This window comes from Taudactylus pleione, unplaced genomic scaffold (assembly GCF_031769625.1).
Source record: "Taudactylus pleione unplaced genomic scaffold, aTauple2 ptg000556l, whole genome shotgun sequence".
Classification (NCBI taxonomy): Eukaryota; Metazoa; Chordata; class Amphibia; order Anura; family Myobatrachidae; genus Taudactylus; species Taudactylus pleione.
Genome location: NW_028284958.1, coordinates 6,278,694 through 6,300,140, shown reverse-complemented (window position 1 = coordinate 6,300,140; position 21,447 = coordinate 6,278,694). Strand labels below are relative to the sequence as shown.

The 21,447-nt window shown below is 40.6% G+C and overlaps 1 protein-coding gene across 1 annotated transcript in view; it reads left to right on the top strand.

The window, feature by feature from the left end:
- The window catches only part of AKAP13 (A-kinase anchoring protein 13), a 312,402-nt gene that overhangs the window by 14,322 nt on the left and 276,633 nt on the right, over positions 1 to 21,447 (top strand). The window contains exon 2 of the mRNA XM_088452667.1: positions 15,468 to 15,517. The gene's annotated coding sequence lies outside the window, so the exon portion shown is untranslated. The remainder of the gene's footprint in view (positions 1 to 15,467; positions 15,518 to 21,447) is intronic.

Sequence of the window (21,447 nt, the reverse complement as noted above, 5' to 3'; positions counted from 1 at the left end):
CGGCGTTGAAACGCACTGGCACGCCTGCGTTTTGTCGGCCATCCCCAAACGTTATTTCCTGCCAATCACTGCGATGGGTCTGCGTAGTCACTGCGAGCGCAGTCCTGATCGCAGTGGAGACTTTGCGCACTGCGATACATGCGCAAAACACAACAATTGGTCGATTGCGTGCGTAACCGCTGTTGCGATTCGTAGTGAATCATGCCCTTAGTGACAACAGAGTTTTACAGTATGGGGAGTCGTATATGAGACCAGCTTGAAGTAGAAGGTAGAGGTGACCCTGCTTTAGCAAACTTACCAGATTTATCTGTGCACCTCTTTGGGGCTTGATGAAAATATGCAGGGTTGGCGAAACAACCGGAACCTTGTGGCCATCTCTGTTAACTGAATTGATTCCTAAATGTGAGGGAATAGATTAAGGGCCTGAATCAGAGGTGGGCGCAGTAAGCCTCTCTGGTTACTCAGGATGGCCGGGGATTTCATGCTGCAGAGGCCAGTAAATGCGTATCTGAAAACAGGCACTGGCCTCGGCACTCTTACAAAATGGAGGAGGCATGCCTCCGTTTTGGGAAACCCTTCCCATCGCTGTCCCCAAACGGCTGTAGCATGTCAATCGGGCTGTTGCTTAGGGGCACTGCGTCCGACGGCGCAGGACCCGTTCTGCTCAGTGGCAGTACAGAAAACATCAGAGGTGTACGTAAGCCATTGGTTTGCATACATCTCTGAATCAGGCCTTCAGTACAAAAGGTGAGAGGGATCACTTATTCCTGTATGGTATAGGAGTAATGATGGGCCTCTTTGAAGAGTTAGGTCGTCGGGAGCTTTTAAAGATTTTGTTAAACAGCGAAACAGTTTGTCATTGCAAGTTGTTATGGCAGGAATGCTAAACAGTATACATGTGGGAGTGCTGAGGGACTATAGTTATTATTAGGGTGCAGGAGTAGCTTTGTGTAAGGTCTATCTTATTCTGTTTTAAAAATTTTAAAGGCTAAAATATTTGAAAAAAAAAACCTATCTGCAGCAAGATCTTCTGGTAATGAAATATGCTTTAGGGCAGGGAGATGTTCAGGAGATGTGGAATTGTGTAACCACAAGGATTGCTATTAAAATGTTCAATTATTATTATTCTTGGTTACATTTGTTCTTAACCATGTAGCTGCCAGAGATGTGAACCAGGTCTGCGCCTCTGGAGGCCCCTTCATGTCTCATACAATTCACACTGTGTTGATTTTTTGGAAAAATGAATGTGCTTATTTCTTAATCTATAAGTGTAGTTTTATTTTTTTGGGGGGAGTGCACAGATAGGATTTCTATTGATACCAAAGTCGGGTACATATTTTTAGTTTATATGTACTTTTATTAGCATTTTGTTTTATAGTAAACTCATTATTTAAAAGTAATGTGTGTCTAGGGCTACCCCCCCCTCCTTTTTATTTCCTCTTCCATTTTTTATATGGGTTTGAATGGTAAATTGTAGGTAACTTGCAATACAGAAAACAAAAACTGCAGTGTTAAACTAAACTAATTTTAAAGCATGTTAACCTATCACCAGGGTTTTCTGCCTTTCACTGGGTGCACTTTATAACATGTGGGTATAGCGATCTCTTAGATGGTTTCCCCATGTATCCTATATGTGAGCCAGGTGTCTTCCAACATCCGCTGCCAAGAAAGGACACAGTGGGGGGAGAATTTAATTGTTTTCTGCGCGCCAGTCAGAAATGGGCTCTCCACGGAGCTATTCAATTGCTGCCCTGATCAGACTTGAGTTCCGCAGTTAGCGCTCGTGTCTCATGTAAAAGCATCGGGCTTAGACGCGTAAAGTGACTGAACTTGTCTAAAGTACCGTGTGGTCTGTCCACATGGCTGACTTTTAATGGATTTCGCCTCGCCACCTATAATCAAAAATCTGGTAGTCCATGGCTCTCTCACCCAATCACATCAACAATTGAATTGCTCTGTTGGGTTCCCAAAAAAAAATTTAATTCCCTCACTAGCATTTACAGTAGCAGGTTATGACCGTTTTCTTCATACTTCTTACAGCGAGAGATACTCAAAAACTGATGCATGAGTAATAAACTCCTAATAAAAGATGGGACTGCTAAAGACAATTTGATGGTAAGGTTATACAGAAAAAAAAATCTAAAAAAAAGTAGTGTTTTTTTTTCAGTATATACAGTCAGGTGCATAAATATTGGGGCATTGACAGAATTTTCATATTTTGGCCACTATTCACCACCACAATGGCTTTGAAATGAAACAAACGTGCTTTAACTGCAGACTTTCAGATTTAATTTGAGGGTAATTACATCCAAATCAGGTGAACGGTGTAGGAATTACAACGGTTTCTATATGTGCCTCCCACTTTTTAAGGGGCCAAAAGTAATGGGACAAACTAAACAATCCTAAATCTAACTTTCACTTCTTAATACTTGTTGCAAATCCTTTGCAGACAATTACAGCCTGAAGTCTGGAACGCATAGACATCACCAGACGCTGGTGATGCTCTGCCAGGCCTCTACTGCAAATGTCTTCAGTTCCTGCTTGTTCTTGGGGTATTATCCCTTCAGTTTTGTCTTCATCAAGTGAAATGCATGCTCAATCGGAGTCAGGTCAGGGGATTTAATTGGCCATTGCATAACATTCCACTTTTTAGCCTTAAATAACTCTTTGGTTGCTTTTGCAGTATGCTTAGGGTCATTGTCCATCTGCATTGTGAAACGCCGTCCAATGAGTTCTGAAGAATTTGACTGAATATGAGCATATAATATTGCCCGAAACACTTCAGAATTCATTCTGCTGCTTTTGTCAGCTGTCACATCATGAATAAATACAAGGAAACCAGTTCCATTGGCAGCCTTACATGCCCACGCCATGACACTACCACCACCATGCTTCACTGATGAGGTGGTATGTTTTGGATCATGAGCAGTTCCTTTCCTTCTCCATACTCTTCTCTTCCCATCACTCTGGTACAAGTTGATCTTTGTCTCATCTGTCCATATGATGTTGTTCCAGAACTGTAATGGCTTTTTTAGATGTTGTTTGGCAAACTCTAATCTGATCTTCCTGTTTTTGTGGCTCACCAATGGTTTACATCTTGTGGTGAACCCTCTATATTCACTCTTGTGAAGTCTTCTCTTGATTGTTGACTTTGACACATATACACCCACCTCCTGGAGAGTGTTCTTGATTTGGCCAACTGTTGTGAAGGGGTTTTTCTTCACCAGGGAAATAATTCTTCTGTCATCCACCACAGTTGTTTTCCGTGGTCTTCCAGGTCTTTTGGTGTTGCTGAGCTCTCCGGTGCGTTCTTTCTTTTCAAGAATGCTCCAAACAGTTGATTTGGCCACACCTAATGTTTTTGCTATCTCACCGATGGGTTTGTTTTTGATTTTTCAGCCTAATGATGGCTTGCTTCACTGATAGTGACAGCTCTTTGGATCTCATATTGAGAGTCGACAGCAACTGATTCAAAATGCGAATGTCACACCTAGAATCAACTCCAGACCTTTTACCTGCTTAATTGATAATGAAATAACGAGGGAATAGCCCACACCTGTCCGTGAAATAGCTTTTGAGTTGATAGTCCTATTACTTTTGGCCCCTTAAAAAGAGGGAGGCACGTATAGAAACTGTTGTAATTCCTACACTGTTCACCTGATTTGGATGTAATTACCCTCAAATTAAATCTGAAAGTCTGCAGTTAAAGCACATCTTGTTTGTTTCATTTCAAAGCCATTGTGGTAGTGAATAGAGGCCAAAATATGAAAATTCTGTCATTGTCCCAATATTTATGCACCTGCCTGTAACTAATAGAAAATTAATGCTTGTGATCTTCTCTGTGTAGAAATGGTTTCCATTTGGGGGAATGGGTACAAGGGACCAACATTAAGATTTACATTTTTGCAACATTGTTGCAATTGCCTTTAGCTCTCTGCCAATACAACTTTTGCCAATAGCGATCTGTTCTGAGTGCTTGAATCCCATGTGCTGTAATGTATTACAGAAGCATGCTAACATGGGGTGTTTCCATAGGCTGTTAGGTGACGCCCTGTAAGGAATCTTTTTTTCTCTGAATGTTGGAGGAGAACTACTAGACCAACGATAGTTTAAGATAAAACATAATGTGCTAGAGATCATTAATAATATCTGGTAAGCTGGAGCTTTATTTAATCCATTTTTAATAAAATTATTTTTTCATGTTTTAAAGCAGAGATTGTCAAGGTCATTCAATTATTATTTACTGTGTTTTATCATTTAACCCTTTGTAAGCTTTTTGTTTGTCACTGTATTGCAAAGATGTTCCCATTGTTCTTTGTACAGGATATCTTGTGGTGGGGTTGGTTATGGGATACTGGCAGTCAGGGTGCCGGCTGTCAAAAGACCGGCAGCGGCATCCCAATGCTCGGTCTCCTGACAGGGGTTGGGTAAGTATCCTAACAATCTCCCCTTAACCCTAGACCAGTGTTGGCTAACCTTGACACTCCAGCTGTTGTGGAACTATATATCCCAGCATGCCCTGCCACAGTTTTAGCATGCCCTAATAGCAAAACTGTAGCAGTGCATGCTGGGTTATGTAGTTCCATAATAGCTGGAGTGTCAAGGTTAGCCAACACTGCCCTAGACCCTAACCCTCCTTTTTTGCACCCTAACCCTCCCGGTTAGTGTCTAAACCTAACCTCTCCAGGGTATATAAACCTAACCCTCCCCCCTTCACACAGCTAACGGTGCCAGCTATGCTTATGTTCGGGATGCTGGCTGTCTGAATCTCCACTGATGTCGGATTTCCGGCGCTGTCTTCTGTCTGCGTTTCGGGATTCTGGCAGCCGGCATCCCGATGATGGGTATGATAACTACATCCCCTTGCTGTGTACTCCTCAGACCGTTTTGCTATAGCTCCACTGCCACTGCAAGTGTAGATTTGGTCAGTCTGTGTTCAAGTAGTGAGGATGTACTGCTGAGCATCCTGTGATGTTCAGCTGTGCACATATCTGCTTTTTATGGTAGGCTAAACATTTCTAATTTTCCTTTGGACGTCCATGGGATGCAAGGAAAAACCTAGTGATTATGGCTGCAGTGTACCATTCTGCAGTGGAACATCGCAGCCAACCCACTAATTGAATTATTATTTTTTTTACTTAACCATACAAAAGTACAAAACCAGCTGTAAAATAACACAACCACTCAAACCCCTTCCCTATGTGGCTCTAATGTGGATCAAATAGAGGATGATTGTTAAAATAAACTACCACAGTACAGTCATAGTGTCTTTACACCATACAGCGCTAGACACGTGTTGCAAGTGAGGCGCTCTGACATGGGTAGCACAGCATACTTTTTCATTCCTTATTGCTGCATACAAGGCCGCTCAGTGTACCAGAGATGCTAGGGTCCTCTTTTGTTCAAAAGAATTGATACCACCTATGTACAGAGTCGCATATTCAGCATAAATGAATGTGATGGGAGGAATAGCCGCGGCCCCTTGTATTGGATTTTCTTTTTTTTTTTTCTTTACACAGAGTTGGTGACTTATTAAAACACAGGTGTACAAGTACCGCAAACACCATTGATCACTTTATGCTAGTAATGTAGTTTGCAGTTTTAGGGTACAAATAAGTTGCAACTTTTCAAAAACATGAACACTTGCCGTGGCTAAGGCGCAAAGATCCTTGTGCACCATGAGGGGCTATTTGGCGCATCTAAAGCAATGGTATAAGAGGACACATTTGTATACAGAGGCATATGTTATTTTATAGTAGTTTTTTCTGTATATTTGTGTTATCAATATGAATTGAAGGTGTAAAGTGGACCAGCGATCTCAAACAAAATGGTAGTAGTGGTGTTTGGCTTTTACCAAGTTATTTTACCACTTAATTGGTGTGGTCGTATGTAATGTGACTGGAGCCAGAAGTGCTTCCTCTGGCAAGGTCACATCATGCGACAACACCAGCCGCTCTGTTCCCCGGCAACTGCAGAGGAGACCCGTTCTGCCGAGGTGCAGAATGGATTTCATACTTCTGTTCCAGACCACCTGCAGTGATGTGACCGCCGACATCACTGCCGGAATCGCGTCACAGAATCTGCTAACGGCACTCTGGGGCGCATGCACCTGCATTCAAAGTGCTCAGAGGGGAACACAGTTCCCCTCCGAGCACTGCAGAGGAGACAGACTTTTTCATGGTGGGTGGGAAGTGAAATTTCAATGGGGGGCCTATGGATACGGAGGTGGAGTGGGGGTGTGTGCGCAAAACACCCCCTAGGTATGTTTTCGGGAAATGTTTAAATATATTTAAGAATAATTTTTAAACTTAATTACATTTTTAAAAACCCCAACATTTTCTGAGCGGTTTTGACGGAAAACATTTGTAAGTTGAGTGGTTCACAAATTATTTCCCAGGTGAGTACTTTCAACCAGAAGAGACATACAATGATGTTTTCAACAGTCCTAAACTGCCCAGTCATGTTGACATTACTGCCCTATGTCACACTACATCAGGGTTGGCCAGCCTGTGGCTCTCCAGCTGTTCTGAAACTACAAGTCCCAGGATACCCTCCTACTAATCAGCTGATAAAGCATGCTGTGACTTGTAGTTTCACAACAGCTTGAGAGACACAGGTTGCCCAGGCCTGTACTACTTGATTAGTAGGGACATAAATTAGGTCTTTAATATAGTAATTATATGTGCGTATATCCTGTACTCTTTAAAATGCCTTTGCTTTAAGAATTTAAACATTCAAGTCATACCACAGTCAGTCAGCTCTTTGGTCTGGAAAGTCCTGCATAACATCTTTTCTGTCCTTGCTACGTATGAATCTGTACATCATTTACAATAGTATTTCAGCCTCCTGTAAGTTTGGTATGTGTATATAAAATAATAGCCCATTTGGCAGACTGCCACATGTTCACACATCTAGCAGGGCATTTATATATGAGAGTGCTGGATTTTATCTCCATCTTTGACCTTCTCCCCCACTTTTCAAAACGTCTCCATTTTTTGTCATGTTGAAAAAGCATTTTGACGAAGAAAGCAATGAAAGATGAATGGGTTTCTACGAGGGCTCTTGTTGTTTGGTCTTATAAAGCAGGATACAAGTCTTTTTGTATAGGTCAACGTTTATAATACATTGTAGACTGATCTCTCTTTCGTGCTGTAATCACATAAAAATGGCACCCTTCGGTTTGCAAAACACAGGGCATAAAGGATGGCACTATGGACATCTACAGTGATTGGACATGAGAATGGAATGGTTTGGTAAGTGATTGTACAGTTCCGTTTGCTTGGTGATTAGATGTGAGGATGGAGCTGGTGGCCAAATGTTGAGAATTTCTCCCAGATTGTGAGCATGTGAAGTATGCGATATGATTGTGTTGTGAAAAGCATGAGATGGACAAATGGAACCAGCTCAGCTTAAGATGGTGATGGGGAAAAAAACAAGTAAAAAGAAAAAACAGCTGTTCTGATAAATGGGTGGAAGCAGCTGACTCAAAGGAAACTCTACAGAAGTTCCTTAAAAAAATACAGAAATTGATAAATATTATAGTCTGTTCTATAAATGAAGAAAAAAGGGGTATATAAATAATAAAATATCCCCAACAGCTCAAGGGATATTTTATTATTATTATACCCCCTTCTTTTTTATTTCTCATAAATAGCGCAAACTCTAATATTAAATTTAAGATGGTGATTGACCGTGTAAACTGGGTTGGAAGGTAAATAATTTTTACCATTGGTAAAGTTAAAAAAAAAAAAATTAAATGTATGGGTAAATTGGCAAGTTCCACTCACATTCTATGTAGGTCATGAAGGTTCACGATAGTGACTTTTAACCCTAACACACTAATATCTAGAAGTGATCCTGCAAAGTAATACACCTGCTATATTCAGGGGAAAGATTGAGGTAGTGTGGCATAAATGTAATTCCTGCATGGAAGAATCCCAACATTTTTGTTCTAGAGAGTGGCTTTCTGTGGTTTATAATTATATATAAATACTTGTGACAATTTTGTAGATGAGGAGCACAATTCTTATGTAATTTTCTGAAAGTGCATGCTTGTCTGTTCTATATTATTTCAATATTACATAGAGAATATTTTTGCAGGAAACCATGTAAAATCTCAGCTCTTGTAATTAATTTAATCTGAAAATCTTTACAAGAGTTGAAAAAAACAAATCATATTTTTGAGGTAATACATACACTTTGAGGTACTTGTTTGAAAGGACCACCATGACAACCAAGTGTGAAAAAATGATATATTCCTGCCCTTAAAACCAAACAGTAAATACGCTAATCTGTGTGTGCAAGAGCCTGGCACAGCTCCCAGTATTCTCCTTTTGAATCACAATCCTTTTGTTTACCACTGTGTTTGTGGCAAAAGGATAATTGGTACTTGCCTTCTGAATTTGTATCCTGTAAATGTCTTTGTAGGGAGTAGACCTTGAAGGTTGCCTATTCATTTGGAAAGTGGTTGAAACCTGCCCTGGTTTTGCTGGGAAGTTCTTTTTAACATGTAATTTTTTGCACATATTCATAAAAAAAATCCACAATCAATACTGCTAATCTGCAACAGTCAGGAGATGATTTCAATCAGTTTGCTTTCTGAATATATTATTTCTTTAATTTTACACTGTAGCTAGTTGTACACACGCATCTGGATTATTAGTTACTGTAACCAATAAAGTAGTTATTGCTGATTACAGTAGCTGTCAGAGGGATGCGGTCAATATCCCGACCGTGGGGATCCGGCGCTCAGAATGCTGGCGTCTGAATCCCGACACTTCCCATCAGAATGTAGTGGGATTGGGGGAAGGGTTAGCCTTAAGGTTAGGCAGTAAGGGTAAGGGGAAGGGGAAGGGTTAGGTTTAGGGTGCTGGGAGGGGGAGGTTAGGTTTAGGCACTAGGGGGGGAGGTTAGGGTTAGGCACTGGGGAGGGTTAGGGTAGGTTAAGAGGGAGGGTTAGAATGCTGACCGACAAACTTCAGTATTCTAACCCTGTTGGGATGCCGGCGTCAAGTTTCTGACTGACTGGATCCTGAGCGCTGGCTTCCCGTACCCATCCCGTCACAGAAAAAGCTGTTATTACTGTTATAGTGCATACTACTTGCCGTCAGCTTCGTATTTTAAATATTTCCTAAAATAAAATTTCTTATACATGTTGTGTTTTATACCTAAATCTGGGTATACACCTGTACAGTCGTCGGGCCTTTCTTGCGATTCCTGACTCTTTTGTGCGATATTGCAAGAGTGTGTATGCACCTTTTCATCATGTTTTGTCTGTTTAAAAAAAAAAGGTTGTGTCGATAAATCGAGTCTTATGTGCTGTTTTTTATTTTCACCCGATTCAAAGGGGCCATATTGGACCAAAAGTGGAATGTGTACGCGCCGTCGACCATTCTGGCCCACGGTTTTTGCGTTGCTCCTCCAGCAGGAAGTGTGTACAGTGGTACAATCATTACTTACGATATTTTGGTCAGGCGTTGATCGAAGATCGCAAGTAAGATTGTAGAGGTGGATATGCTTGTATTGTGGCTTGGTCTTCCGAATGGGAGTGAAGCCCATCGTAACATTATATCGAAAGTGTGCTTGCTTAGGTGTCTGCCCGGCTTAAGTTTATGAAGTTGTGAATAAATTCTACATTCAGCAGTAATAGAACAAAAAACAGAAAATAAGTAAATAACAAAGTAGCAGTGAGAATTGTCACTGCATAAAATGTGCTTCAGAGAAGAAAACTCCACTAGCTTGTACAGATAGAGCCAACATAATGCATTTTAAGGGCGCATTGGTGGACCTCTAAACTTCAGTAGGGCCCCACATCACCATTATTTTCAGTAGCAAGCTTAAATAATACATTTAATTAAGGAAAGACACCAGAAAATAACAAATGAAGCATGGAGGAGCTGGGGGCCACAGTTGAATGATAACCGTGCCACATGTGGACCTAGTGCCACTGTTGCCTGTCAGTGAGCTGGTAGAACTGAAAGTGCATCATGGTCTAGCTTTCTATGGGCCTGATTCAGAGATGATGTCAATGCCAATGTTTACACAGTTTGAGAGATTATCTGTAATGGGTTGCACTGCACATGCATCAAGTTTCATTACCGATGGGGAAGTAGCAACTTAAACGCAGGTGTGCCGCTACCATTTTCAGGGAGTGTGGCAACCTGCGTGTGCAATAGAGATGTACTCGCCAGCTTTGTTCCCGCTGCCATTACGAGTAGACATATGGTTACTCAGAACTGCAATAATCAAATGCTCTGTGACCAATTTTGTGTCTTTGTACGCAGATGTTTGTATTAGCAAAATCAGAGTTGGGGGCGTCTAAATATAACACTCTGCGAAATTTGCGTATTTTCACACAACAGCTGCGTACACGGATGGCAGCTCCGCTGGCATTAGCGTAGATCTCTGAATCAGGCCTTATATCTTTAACATTAATAACGGTCTTGTATATCTATAGGTTATGAATACCTAATGATCTATATACCCTAAATGTCTCTATTTAGCTTTATATGTCTCAAAAAAAATAATTGCTTTCCAGACTTGGATTGTGGTACCAAAGCACAAAAATATATTATTCACCAAAAAGCAGATAGTTACACGCTGTGATCTTAGTACAATTAGTTCAAACAAATTATACAATCACAAGGTACAGTCGAATACATATGCATGCGCTCTGAATCCAGATTCCCGGCATCGACTATGAAACCTCCGTCAACAGCTAAGAAAGATGATGACTAACTAACAGATCCAGGGTGCTTGCGTATAAACTCTTGCAGAGATAGGCAGTACAATAGAACAAGTTGGCATAATCCCATTGGTTGTTCTTCATGGTTCTTCTGTTACGATACAGTTCATAGGTCAGTTTTGTATTGTTATAGTTCAGCCTCCAACAGTTTTGTGTCCGTTGTGGCCGAAGAACAAGTCTAAACTGGCTACATTACAGAGTACATTTCAATACCTAAGTCTCTATGATCCATAATTTGCAGACGAATGTTGCGATTTCCTCACCGATGGAACCGGAAATCTGCAAATAAACAGTTGTTCAGAATGGCACCAAACACGGTCTGCTTATCATGTACTAAACCTGAGATCTTAAATACAGTCGCTTTATTACATAATTAATAATGAATAAAACCTTGGATATTAACCTTAATGCTAGGGAACTGTCCTGTGTAAGTGTGCAGTATGTCAGTGCGGGGATATTAAGATAAGACGCTACTTAGCGTTGTGCCTCTACGTGTTTGTGGTGACCATGGCACATGCTTTGCAGGATTGTTCATATTATATGTAATAATAAATGTACGTATTTGTATAATGAGGACTTTTAACCTGGGGCAGTTGCGGACACACAACGCTAATAATCATAACGGCGTCGTACACGGGCTATCGTACAGTTGCTACTATACGTGTTGTGTTCACAGCACAACTGTGCGTCTTGTATATTATATGTATAATTTAATGTGCGCATGGGGTATGGTGGGACTTTAAATAATATGCGGTAGCAATGTAATCACACGATGCTAATTGCATCGCCGTATGTACAGATATTGTGAGATTCGCTAAAATGGCGCTCAGCGGCCATTGTGCTATACACCTGATTGTGATGGCCACATGTAAGTGAGGTTCTTTTGTTTTTCTTGCATAATGCCACCCAAAATTTTGATTTAGGGTCAATTAAATTCTTACGCTAGAATTTAGCTCCCGGAGTAGGTGCCCGGGAGCTATTCAGTTACTTCCTGCGACGGCCGGTATTCCCTTAGATAATGCCCAGGTTTAGTTGCTAAGTGCCTGGTGTGATGCAGCTGTCTGGTTGCGTCTAGTCCCTAAGCCCTTCTTAATGTTGATTTCTGCTCAGACCTCAGGAGCGAGCAGAAATCCATGATAATTGCAGCCTCGGTACTAGTCGTGGGAAGTAATTGAATAGCTCCTGGGCTAAGTGATTTAGAAGTATAGATCCCCCTCCCCCCTCCCCCTATTTTTGGGTTGACTGATTTTTTTTTTTTTCTATTTTGAAAAATGCTAATGTGAAAAGTCCCTGAACCTGGAGATTTTTTATTTTTTCATAAATGTTTTTTCATTGACTGTGTGTAGGTTAACTAGTGTAATAAATTATGCTTGTATGATCGGTGAATGCTTAATATTAACATTGTCAAGATAATTTTATATAGTACAGTAACTTCGTTTTGTTTAGTATTATGTTTTTTCCTGGCCTTCGGGTTCTACAGCAATATAGCATATCAAGCATGGATAGTGTGCAACAGTTTTCTTTAGTCGTTTAATAGAGACTAAGGCCCTGATTCAGAGCCGGACGCTCTGAGAGCGCTCGCTCTGAATCAGGGCTGGTCATTTTTATTTAGAACGGCCTCCTGGCCGCTTGCGACCATCGGGCTTGCGACGAGACCCTTGTGGTAGGGTCTCGTGGCCGCAAGCCCCAGAGAGCTTTCGGCTCAAACATGACATCACCCCCGGCCCGCCCACCAAAGGGGGCGTGTTGTCAATCAACATCGACAGCATGCCCCCTTTGGTACGAGTCCCGGAGTGACGGATTGCCCGTCGCTATCCAGGTCTCCCGCATGCGCATGACGGAGCCGGCTCCGTCGTGCGCATGCGCTCTGGGCCACCATCGACCCGGTTGCGAGCGCTCAGCGCTCGCGACTGGGTCTGAATCAGGCCCTAAGTCATAACTTGTCTCATGTGAAAAATACCTTTAAAAATGCTGATAATTAACCTTCTGTGCTTAAATGGTGAAATTACTCTGACGCATAGACGGACTGTACTTACAAGAGAGGCAGGTGTGTCTTTTGTTTTAATTGCTGTAATTGTTGTCATTATTTATAAAGCATCATATTTGAGTTCTAAAAATAATGCAGACTTGTATAATATATCTGAGACACATTCTCTACAGTCACTATGCTGGACTGACCCATCTAGTCCCATAATATTTTGTTCAACATGCAAACCCACCCACCCACTCCTTCTGGTATATTCAGGTAGCCCCTTTATTGCAACGGAGACATTTATTTGTTTTTCTTCTATTAAAACATTTTTCTTTCTTTCCAAGTCTCTGGGTTGTTTAGCTAATCTCTCTTTATGGGCTGGTATTGGATGCAAATAGTGTTAAGCAGACCTGTTTTATTATGAGTTGTACACTTCAATCACAATGTGCTGAAGGTATAAAGCAAAATGCTGGTCAGGTTTTTGTAATGCAAACTTACCGTAGAGCTGGCTGGTTGGCCACACTAGTTTTCTAAGGAGAATTCTTCTCCACATTGGTATAGATCATCTTCATGTGGTGTATTACAAATGATATCCTGTAACCAAGTCACTTTGCACACAGTAGAAGTCTTGCATGCAGTTAAGGAGCTAATAATACCCCTTTCAGACCTAAGACTCGGGGAATATATTAATACTTTCCAGTTCTATCAACCCTGGAAATTCCCAGGTCTTAGTCCACACTACACCAAAACATGGGAAATTCCAGGGTCAGATACGTTCACACTGAACCCGGGTCTGCCCTGGAATTTGGTGTTGATTTAAAGGGGATACTTTTTTTTTTGGTTCACAGTAGTGACATATCAAAATTAGCATTTTTACAGTAAAGTCCACAAAGTTTGTTTGTTTCCATTGTTTTTTCTTATTGAAAACCAATACAGCTTTACATTACAATATAAGAAATGTTATCAATATAGCCTCTAGAAAGTTTGTCTATACAAAGACAAAATTTTCACATAAAAAGTTAAACCTACACACTTAAATTAATTTGCTCCCCAGCCATGTGGTCTGCATGCCTGCAGTTGATGTAATCTGCATGTGCACAGAACAGCCAATGAGAAAATTTTCTTAAAACCCGAGTTGGATGCATTCACACTAGGGGCTACCCAGGTTGCACCAGGGAAAAACTCTGGTACAGAGCAGGGTCATGGACCCAGGACTTCGAAGTGGGTAGTTTCTGTTCACACATAGCAAAAACTCGTATTGATGCACGTTCACGTCCAAAAACCCGGGTTTTTGCTGTATGTCTGAAAGGGGTATATCATGGCTGTGAGGTTACTCTAACAATGGGCCCACTCCAAATTATGAATCTACTTTGTACCATACTCAATGGGTTAATCATTCGCTGTCAGAGTACTTTGTTTTCCTGTTCTTCTGTAGGTCAGACAGACACACATGTGGCTCCACTATACTACTTTAACCCTTCTAGCTGCTTTTATCTCTTGTAGAAACTTTGTTGTGGTCAGTGCTTGCTTGAGAAAAATACCCATGTATGGGACTAGTTTGGGTCCTGGCATGGAGCCTAACCCTCTTTTTAATATTCTATCACTGACCATGCAAATACCATTGAGTGACTAATGTGGTTGCCCTTTGAACAACTGTTCTACCTTCAGCAGTAGAGCGTGATCATGGTAACGGTGCCGTCCTGCTTATAGTGTTTGTGCATCATTCCACACACTGACTGGAGAAGATTTATCAGACCTTCTAAAGAGGATTCTGGCTATCGCTTAATTCAGTGTACTAGATAACTGGTAGCTATGGGGAACTTGTCCTGTTTAGAAGATTTGACCCCCCCCCCCCTTATTTGTCCTGTACTGCTCTACACATCATTGGCGCCTGAGAACGTGTTACATGCATGGAGTTTTTTTTTAACACTGTACACGCCTATTTACTGTTCATGGAGGCAGAAGATATGTGAGAGAATAGCACATACATTATATTCAAATTATCTGTAGGAATATCAAAAAGTCGATCAACTGTCACCAGACATCTCCCATTGCTGATTTACTCACTTTGGATTCTGCTTTGAGGTCAAACTGTAGCATAATTCCCCTAATTGACCATGTATTAAGTCTATTGGTATGCTAACTCATTAGGATCATTACATCATGATGACTCGTATTATCCTCCAGCTCAGCTAAATATGTCCAGCTATGTAAAGGTTAAATTGTCTGGTTCTTTAACATTTTTTTTGCTGCAACACGATTATATTTTATCTCCATCATTTTGGCAGGCAGGCACTGTTGAACTTATACACTGCCCAGTTATTTTAGGAATCCAGAGGACAGCAGGATTAACTGCTCCAAAAACATTGGTACTTCCAGCCTTATAGACCTTCACTGAGATTAGGAGCAAATTACAGCTAAAGATGACAGTAACCTCAGTAGTAAAATATGTAATGCACCTGATGCCTGCAGTTTTCAGAAGTTATTCAATATAGAATGTGGCTCGCTCGGTAATTGTACAATAGTACATTTCATGTCTTTTCATGTAAAATTGTGTTCACAAGGTGTGACATGCTGTATGTGTAGAATAGTCTGACCTTTGGACTTATGAACAAATGTGTGTATCGCGTCAACTTTCCTGGGCACAGAAACGGCATAGCATTGCCAGGAAATTCTAGGACTAGTGAGTTCCTTATGGCTTTGCTACTGCGTATCTGTGCTAATGCTCTGCGCATTTTTTTTTTTCCTTAGGTCTTTAAATATTTAAGAATTTTCCTTCCTGTGCTACCACCACAGAATAGGTAAGAGATTTCTTTCTTACAGTACTTACTTTTTTTTTCTTTGCATATTCTAATTCAGGCTGAAACGGAAATAAATAATAAGACTATATGAAACATTTTGTTCCTAGTGAGATAATGTACGGTTAAAAAGCAAAACACTGTGCCATGTGAGGTCTGTGATAATTACATATTTATAAAGTGAAACCTGTAATGTACTCCATGTCCGGCACATATGTTTTGATATTTGCTGTATTTATGTGCAAGTGTTTTGTCATCTTTTGTGCAATACTGTTTGAAGTAGTGACATTAGAAAACACTCATTAATGAAAAGAAACGGCTTCAGTTGCTGTGATGCAAAGTTGTCACCTCCCAGTCTTCTCCAAAGTTGGTTCTTTATGTGCCCACTTGTATCTTTGCCATGATTAAGTAGGGAAGCCGGAAGAGAACCACATGCAGAAATAAAGGATTACACATGTTACTGTTCCCACTTTCGTATACAGATACATGTGTGTTCTGCAAGCTGCGTTTTTTTTTTCTTACTAAGATGTGTGTGGGCTGTAGGATGTCTGTTACAAAAATGTCTGAAATAACATCTGTGTTAGCCAGGTTTAAAGCCACTGGATCTCAAATGATTGGGTGTAATGGCTGTAAAGTGACTAATGCTCGGTATACACTAAACAGATATAACTGCTGATTGAGTGATCTGCAGATGATGGTTGTTTGTACACTGAACAACCATCATCTGTGTTCAGTGTGTAGGAGGGGGCAGGTCCCGCAGCCTGGGGGTAGGGCGAGCTGCATGTGACCGCCCATACACACTTGCTGATGGACAGATATGTCTGCATATGTCCATCGGCTGTGCAGCACAGCCAATGCGATATGTCTGTGAACAACGTCGTTCAGACTTATTGCGGGTACATATACAAAAAACAGAGTTGCAGATGCACTATGCGATCATTACTGTATACATACAAATTTATAATATAGAATTTCAGAGGTAGTTTGCATATCAATGGCCACTGATACGGGCCTGCCCACCAGCATCAAGTTCACCTCATTGAGCTGGTCCCTAACACTCTGGGGTTCACATCTGGGACGCAGAGCACCCCAAAAGTCATCTCAGCCAAAGACCTCCCCAGGGCATCACTCGAAAAAAAGGGTGACAGTGAAGTGTTAAAGTATCAGGTGTGTAAAGTAATTAGCAAGTGTTATAATAATGATAAGGGTAGAATGTGTGTGAAAAAATACATAAATATTAAACAAACTGGAAGGTGATATACAAAGTGACTATATGTATTAAATGGTGATGCCCTGGAGAGGTCCAGCCAAAACAGCTCAGGGGGCCCCACACCCAAATGCTCACCCCAAATAAACTGATACTAACAATATAAATAGGACTTACTTGTAATTATGCCTGTTGCCTTGTGCAGTCAAATGCTAGGTCCCTGCTTAAAAACATATGAGGGGGTGGGGGGAGGGGTGCAAATCTAGACTGGAGCAATCTCAGGCTTCAGATGTGTGTATAAATACACAATATGGGGTATAAGGAAGGGCTCTAGACTGCACACCCTAATAGTAATGAAAGGTGCTATCATGCTGAGATTTCAAAGTGACATATACAAAAAACAGAGGTGCAGATGCACTATGCGATCATTACTGTATACATATAAATTTATAATATAGAATTTCAGAGGTAGTTTGCATATCAATGGCCACTGATACGGGCCTGCCCACCAGCGTCAAGGTCACCTCATTGAGCAGGTCCCTAACACTCTGGGGTTCACATCTGGGACGCAGAGCACCCCAAAAGTCAGCTCAGCCAAAGACCTCCCCAGGGCATCACTCGAAAAAAAGGGTGACAGTGAAGTGTTAAAGTATCAGGTGTGTAAAGTAATTAGCAAGTGTTATAATAATGATAAGGGTACACACCGGCCGATGTGCAGCAGATATATTGGCCGATCAATTGTCAGTGTGTACCCAACTTAACATGAGCCATTGTAATTAAAGCTGCTCGCCAACTCAGGAGGCTGTGAGCAGAAATGTGTGTGTGCCCTTGGCACTTGTGCCCGATCGGACCATCAGTTGAGTTGCTCCAATGGGCACCTGTTAGTTAAAGCCATAACAACAACAATTGATTTCCCCCGATAGAGCTCTTTGAGTGGCTCCCAAATTCTACATGATAATTACTGACCTAACAATATGGATTAACTCACCTGTGTATGATTAAAGAAATCCAGAAAACTTGACCTGTTGGGGGTACTTGCAGATTAGAGTTAAGAACCAGTGATCTATAAGGATAAAAAAAAGATCTTTTGTTTTGAAATGAAAGCTGAAATGCTGTGTTTGTGCATGATAAAACATTGGAGCAGTAAAAGGTGAACTTGCATATAATGAGGCTTTTTGTTCAAGAATATTTTATTCTCAATGGATTAACTTTATTTTTGAGCACATATTGGGAATAATGGCTGAAATTTTATTTTCTTAAATAAACTCATGTCTCCAACGATCACACGTGCTATATAGTGTCAGTTTAATTTAAACTTTAATCCTCTCATACATTAAATCTTTGTGCCGTATGTAAAATATCCAATAATTGTTTGGGTTATTGTGTGGTAACAATTTAAAATTTTGTAATATTTTCATTACTTTCTTCAGGGCTACTTTAGAAGGGGGCTTTGTTTGTAAACCTTTAGAATGCCTGTTTAATCCCTCTCCCTCAAACACTCCTTTTCTCCCTCGACGTGTGGTGCAAAAATTTAGTCCTCCCACATCCCTAACGGGTCAAGTTTTCAGGATTTCTTTCGTCAAGCATTCAAGGCTGGGTCGGTGATTATCCTACCTGTTTCCACATCCTGAAATTATGAGCTGTAGGAGGAGATTTAGGGGTGGACTCAGCGCTAATGCTCTTGCATTTCCTGTCCCTCTATTGCACTTGCTCACTCTCAGAAATGCACAAGGGAAGAAAGATTAGTGGTTGGCATCATTTTAAAATGGCGCATTGTATTCCATTACATTAACTAGTGACACTTTCGCTGTAGCAGACATGCTGTAAAAATGCACCATTGTCTCGTTCAGTTTGTGCCAGTCTTTGATAAAGATTCTAGTGGTGGTATTGGGTGATCCATCTGAGGAAATGTTGGTCACAAGCGTATTTACTAAGTAACTCGGCCTTCCTTCTTTTCCTATTCACTTTCCTTTCCTCAGACTGACACAGCTAAGTACATCTTCAGATGATTTTATTTAACAGCTTAATGATACAGGAATTAATATATGAAAATATCCAGACCTGGGATATAAGTTTTTGAGATGCATGTCTTGATTAATTTTGCTGCTGCTTCCAAATATTATCCAGATCTGTGTTGCTTTACTGTACGGAAGCAGAGCATGCCAGAAAGAGAATGAAACCGACGGAGTTGGCACCGATGCTGTCTTTCTGATGTTTATTTGAAGGAAACTGCCTCTGTACCTCCACATGCTTCTATAAATACTCAGTCAGGAGTTAGCAGTGTAATCACACCTCTGCCACACAACATTAACAAACAGTAATTTAATGCTGGTTTTACTGCTGGTGGTTCCGTGTCAGCTGAAGCCCATGTCATGCTCTAAAACCCAATGGATGGGGCAAAGACTCGCAGGAAGGGGCAGAACATTGCATCACTGCTCCCCATAGAAAACTTTGGGCATGTACCGTGCAAAGACATTACTCTCATGTGTGGTCAGGCACTGACCGGCACATGCTCAGAAGAAGTTTCCTCTATTTTTTTTTATTTTTTATCAGTAATACTTTTATTGACTTTTTTTTTTTTTTTTTCATAAGGATACAGAAAAAAGAACTGGGGATAAGGAAAAATAAAAAGGGTATACATAGCACAATATACATAAATATAAATATGCATAATGTGCAATTAATACAACCTAAAATAAATCACAAAGAAACAGTACATTTTTACATCAAAACAGTATCTCCAAAAAAACGGACAACAGCAATAACCACATATCAATTGGAAATAGGAGATTCATTCAAACTGAATTGTAGTGGATCAGATAAAGATGGTTTAGATAAAAGCGCCGCTCCCTCTCCATCCATCACATACTCGTGCCAGGCTCTCCACTTTACCAACAGAGAAGAACCTGAAGTAGAGGAAGGCACTGATTCTGTCTCCATTAAAAAAATGAAAATTATTCTTATAAAACACTTTAATAATCAGGGGGGGGTAAAGGTTGCTTCCAACATTGAGCTAATGCAGCTCTAGCCGCAACACAAATATGCCCAAGAACATAATGATAGCACACTGGTACAGAATTAGGATAAATATGCAACAAAGCTAAAGATGGTGAAGGGGGATAAAGATAGTCCCAAAACTTTATGAATTAATAAATCTACCTCTGTCCAATAACTCTATATAAGGGGACAAGAGCAAAACATATGGAATAAATGTCCCACTTCACCACAATTGCGCCAACAAAATTTAGAGCATGTATTCCAAAAGGAATGTAGTTTATCGGGAGTAAGATTGAGTCTGTTTAATAATTTAATCTGCATTTTAGTGTGGTTCAAGTATCTTGACATGCGAAAAGAGGAAGAATACACTGACTGCCACTGTGAGTCAGAAATAACATGGCCCACATCTTTCTCCTATTTCACTTGAGCAGCAGACTTATCAGAGGGACATGTGTCAAGGAGAGCTCTATACCAGAATGAAATGCCACCCTTCGACTGACCCTTCTGCAATTGAGACAGTAGTATAGTGGAAAGTGAATGTATCTTTCCCCTGGGGCCCACCAGCTTCCGAAACCAATGGTGAATCTGCATGTAACGAAACATCTCTGACTGGGGTAATTAGAAGCGGAACTGCAGCACTGATAATGGAAGAATCATATTACCTTCCAAAAGGTCACCCAACTTGTGAATTCCCTTATTGTACCAAATGGTAAAAGAGAGATTAGGTATCAATTTAGCCAATGCCTTAACAGATAGTTCAGATGAGGGAAGAGAAAATCCAGTAATCTTAGATAGCAGCTTATCACAAACTTGTAGTGAGACATGTATAGAGGGCAATAGAAAAGTAACTTTAGGACATAGAGATTTAGGAGTCCAAAGTAAATAGAGGGAATCCCCAACAATTATTTTGTTCTAGAGATACCCAACAGAGACTAGAAGGATGACGAAACCATTGATGTAGAGAAACTAATAAACAAGCTTCTTGATATAAATTTAAGTCTGGCAGAGATGAACAACCACGTTCCCTTGGAAGAATCATTCGAGTTCTGGCTAATTTCGGAGGGTGATTCCTCCAAAGGTAACTAGATAAGAGTACTATATATATCCATATATTTTCTAGGAAATAGAAAGGGGATGGTTCGAAAGAGATACATCAATTTCGGTAATAGAGACATTTTAACAGCAGCTAGCCAACCTAACCAAGATTCTCATAGGAACTCCATGATTTCATGTAATTAGACAAAGCATCAATTATAGTAGGCGTATTAACCTCAAAAACCAATTTAGAGGAGTGGGAAATATGGCTAGCGAATAGAAGAAGTTCGCCAATTATAATGAAAAATACGACTAAGAAGTAACTAAGGAGGGTGCAAGGTTAATAGGTAAAGCATCAGTTTTGGTTGTATTCAACCTATAATAAGAGGAGGCTCTGTAAACACCAAATGCAAATGGGGAAGAGATCTTTCAGGATCGGTGACAAATAGGAGAAAGTTGTCCGCGAACAGACATAACGTGTGAAGTCACCAAGTTTAATTCCAGGAAATTCAGTGTCCGCTCGTAATTTAGCAGCAAGGGGTTCAATAGCCATAACAAATATTAAAGGGGGAAGAGGGCACCCCTGACGTGTACCGTTAAAAATAGGGAATGTGCCCGACAGAACACCATTACTAAAAACTTGAGCTGACGGTGAACTATATAAAGCTGAAATAGACATTTAAAATACGGTCTA